We start from the raw sequence: 5,027 nt of genomic DNA, 5'->3' as shown, positions 1-5,027 counted from the left end.
TCACAAGTCTCCATCACATTGACTTTAGCAAATTGCGTATGGGTCCCTTTTGCCCTCTCGTTCTTAAGATCAACCTCTGATAGCGCTGAAAGCTTTGCAGCACGTGGACCTCCGAGGATCTCAATAGAATTCTCATATTACTTTTCAAAACAAATCATACCCACCATATGTGTCTCATTATGAACAGGCGATGGACTTTGGCTAGTGTCTACTGCATCCGGATTTTGCACGACAATGTCGCTTGCATCAATAAGCTTCTGAATTGCTTTTTTCAGATGCCAACACTTTTTTGTGTTGTGACCCGGGGCATCAGAGCAATATGTTCACCTTTGAGAATAATCAAAATTCTTTGGAATAGGGTTCGACATTTTTATTTGAATCGGCTTCAACAAGTCCAATTGTCTCAACCTTCGGAACAAACTGGCATATGATTCTCCAATGGAAGTGAAAGTCTTCTCCTTTTGCTTTTGCCTTTTCATCTTGTACTCTGGCCTCGGTTGGAACCTTTTGCGGGTAGTTGGTTGATATGCTTGAGGGGGAAGGTAAGACATTTGTGGAAGTGGTGCAGGCTATCGCGGGCCTCGTGGGTGTGGAATATATGGTGGTGCAATGTGGATAGAGTACTGGGAATATGATGTACTACTTTTGGGGTTTTGTGGAGAGAAGTAGCATTGGGGAGGATTATCTGGAGCACAGGGATATCCATGGGGACGATGCCACAACTGCAAGTGTTGAGCAGGAATGCTCGCTGACTCTTGTCGTTGGAGCGGCTCAACAACATCTTTTCTATTTCTCTTTCTTCCATCCAAACTTACTGAGATGCTCTGAATGTCTTTTGTAGTGTCTTTCAATGCAGAGTAACTCATGATTTTGCCTGACTTGATTTCCTCTTCTACCATCTTCCCCATTTTTACCGCATCATTGAAAGGTTTACCCAAGGTCGGGATCAAATTACTGTAGTAGGTGGCCTCTGGGCTTGTAGCAAAAGCTCAACCATTTTTTCTTCACCAATCAGAGGACTGACCCGAGTAACCTGTTCCCTCCATCTAAGCCCATACTCCCTAAAGCTTTCCTCCGGTTTCTTTTCCATCTTGGATAGGGAGGAGTGGTCTGGGATAATGTCTAGATTGTACTGAAAGTGTCAAACAAAATCTTGAGCCATGTCATCCCATGCATGCCATTTATTGATATCTTGACGAGTATACCATTGCAAGACTACCCCAGTCAATCTCTCACTAAAATATGCCATCAACAAATTATCTTTCCCACCAACACTTCTCATTTCACTGTAGTAACCTCTAAGATGGGCTACTGGATCTCCACGTCCATCATATAAATTAAGCTTTGGTGTTTTAGACCCTTTCAGCTTTCTGGATATCTTATCTCGCCCTTCTTTCTCGGTGAACTTTTCATTTTCAACATGAGGCTCATCCTAAGGGCTCTGCTTGTATGAGTTAGGAGCCTTGTGTAATATTGGGCATCATGAGCTTTGAGTGGGTGTTCATTGTTGGATCCATGAAGGGAAGATTGTTGAGAAGTTATGATCATGGGGGTAGTGGATATGACAGGAGGGCAATTTTTGGGCGAGGTAATTGGAGGATGAGTGACGGAGCTACTAGGGTGGTTGGGAAAGCTGTGATAAGCGGGTAGATCTGGATAGTATGTGGGATCATCTGGCACTATGGCCGGAGTTTGGGTAAGGGTAGCATCTAAGAAACTATGTGGTGGCGGGGGTGGTGCCTTCCCAATCATCCAAGCCTGATACATGTCCGCAATGTGTTGTCTTAACATCCTTACCTCTTCAACCAACCCATTGCCCTGTTCAACCAATTGCTTTTGGGCACCAGTATCAACCGACTCAATTCCGTTGCCGTCTGCCATTGCCTTTCGACCTTATGTTGTAAAGAAGTGTTACCACTTTAAGAACCACAAACCAACCACCTTTTTGCTATGAAGATATCAAAATGAACAAAATGGGGTCATCCCGTTAGCATTAGGGGATTTAACAGCTAAAAATATCACATTACGTGCAATGCACCTAGCAACAATTAACAGTTCTAGAATGACTTCAAGGGTCACTAGGTCACTTGGCATCATCCCAATTTTGTTCATTTCAATCTTCTCTTTTCGTTTTTTTTTCTAGCATTTGCTTGCTCATTTTCCTTCCTTTTTTTTCTAATTATCACTCTTTTATTTCCTCTCATTTCTCACATCCCAAAATTTCACCCTCTTTTTTCTTTTCTTCTTTTTTTTCCCCATTTTTTTTCTTCCTTCTTTTTCTTCTTCTCTTTTTTTTAATAAAAATAAAAAAAATGATTCGATCGAATCCTATGTAGGTTTCCTACGTATCATGACGCTGCATGAATCAGATCTTTGCGTAGCTCGGGAAGATCGGGAATAAAGGAAACAAACTAATGTTCTCATTTTCTTTTTTTTTCTTTTTGTTTATTACCTTAACGACTACTCTTATGCAAAAAAAAGAGAAATAAAAGATTCAAATCTTTTTTTGAATTTTATAGACTTAATGCTTTATTAGCTATTCTAAACTCAAGCTTGAACGAGCATATATATATATATTGAAATAAATACTCTATGGGAAATTATTAAGGAAAAATCCCTAGCAGAGAAAAATATTTTTTGATTGTTTTTTAGGAAGAAAATTTAAAGAATAAACCAAAGAGAATATTCATTTGATATCCCTAAAAAAGTAGTTCGAAACGAGAAATGAACAAGATAAAAAAAATATTTTTGGATTTCAGTTTTTGATTACCTAAGGAAGAAACTTTAAGATAAACAAAGGATAAAATATGTTTTTCTTCTATGTACAATATCCTAAAGTTCTAATTAAAATAAAGGAATTTTTTTTTTCATTTTTCATTAGTTTCCCAAAGAAGAACCTCAAAAGAAAATCTTTTTGGATTTTTGAAATTAATACCTTATAGAAAACTCTTTAAAAGAGGCACTAAAAGAATTTTTTTTTTAATTTTTAGTCATAAAATACTAAAGGTAATATAATTTTTTTTATTTCAAGTTAAATATATTAATTGTCTAAAGGAAAAACCACCTCAAATAATTTTTTTTAATTACTAGAATTAGTATTGTAAAGAAGTCTTCTAACGGAAATATAAAAACGCAAAATCTCTTTTTTGAATTTTTGATTTATAACACACTTTTTCAAATGCAAAATAGCAAGTACAATAATAATAAAAAATCAACATTACTATACAAAACTAGAAGGTAAAGGACGATATAAAAAGAAAAACACTCAAAACATAAAAAAAGAAAAGAAAATCTTCTTTTAATCCACTCCTGAATGAGCGATCCTAACTAGATGGTCCTGACGCTCTGTCATGCTCAAACTCCGGTAAGTAAATCCACACATGTATGAGAAAATTTAAAACCAAATAAGTTAAAGACCTAAAATATTATGTGAGACAATAACCCTTCCTGTTGGACACATGCAAGACATGATTGAGGCTATTTTTGCAAAATGGCTTATTTTGCCAAAATGTGGCTAGAAGTGCAAAATTTGGCTAAGACCCCACAAAGCCAAGAACCTAAGATTCACTAGGAAGATCGGACCTTATATGGGTTGCCTACGTACCACACCCCGAGAGACGAGAATCAGGTATGCGTAGTTTGGGCAGATTGGATACGAGCGAGAATTAAAAACAAACAACTAATTTAGAGAAAATATGTTTTTTGTCTTTTTTTTGAAAAATGATGAAATATGTAGACTCTTTTTGGATTTTATTTTCCATTTTTTTTGATTTTCGGAAAATGATGAAAAAGTGCAAAATCTTTTTTTGATTATTTGATTTTTTTTGTCTTTTTCTTAATAAAAATGTGACGGAACACATAACTTATCCTTATTTGCTTTATTCGTTACACTTCACCCTCTCTTTTTTCCCTTTTTTTTCTTTTGCATTTGCCCTCAACTATTATTGGTCCGCCAAATGACCCTTTTACCCTTGAAAATTACAACATGTAGCACATAGGATGCATCAGGATGGTCTTTTATTTTTCGGGTACACCTGTCCTAGATGGACCCAACCCCTGTGTTGAGTTCCCAAAGTCAAATGCACATGATGCAAACAAGCGTTCCTACTAGGGATCCGGCGTGGGTCTGAGTTATTCTAGGTTCAAAACCTGGGTATGTTGTTCTAGACTTGTATACCCGAGCGGACAACTCGAGCCGGGGGGGGGGGGCTACGTACCGGGAACCAAAAGGCCATCCGGCTTTGTAACTTGTCCGAGCCTCTTCCTAATTTAAGGTATGACACTAACAGAAGAGGAGTCACGCCAGCGTGCACATCCCCGAAGATGAGAGAAGGGTTTCGTAGGAGTTTATATACAGTTCAAATAGTATCAAAGTGGTAAAAAGCATAATTTAACACATTAGGCTCAAACATGTAATAAAAATAGATAATAAATAAAATCCAAATATAACAATTCTTCTAAGCTCGAATTCTTGAACCCTGAACCAGAGATTCTGGGTTCTTGTCCCCAGTAGAGTCGTCAGAGCTATCACACCTCCTTTTTACTACCCCGAAAGGGGTATAAGGGGTTTTTTTTTTCAATTTAAGTGACAATCAAAACAGGATTATTTTATTTAAAAATCAGAGTCGCCAATTAGGATGATTTATGGTGTCCCAAGTCACCGGTTTAAATCCCAAATAGAGAAAGATTGACTCTGTTTTACTGTCCGCGAAACACAGAAATCCGGGTAAGGAATTCTGTTATTCCGGGAGAAGGTGTTAGGCATTCTCAGGTTTCGTGATTTTAGCATGCTCTCTCAACTGTTATTATTAGCCTATTTATTTTATTTTAAAATGACTTTGAAACCTATGTGCATTTTTTACCCTTTTAAACCGCTTTTAATAATATGATTGTTATACAACTATCACGACCCCGGTTCGCCCTCCGTGAACCATCGTGATGACACTTAGTGTCTCTATGACTAGGTAAGCTTAAACTTGCAGAAGATAACCAAAACTTGCGGAAGTAAAACAATTTAAAAACATAAA

Source organism: Nicotiana tabacum, chromosome 6 (assembly GCF_000715075.1).
Source record: "Nicotiana tabacum cultivar K326 chromosome 6, ASM71507v2, whole genome shotgun sequence".
Classification (NCBI taxonomy): Eukaryota; Viridiplantae; Streptophyta; class Magnoliopsida; order Solanales; family Solanaceae; genus Nicotiana; species Nicotiana tabacum.
This window is presented reverse-complemented; position numbering follows the sequence as displayed.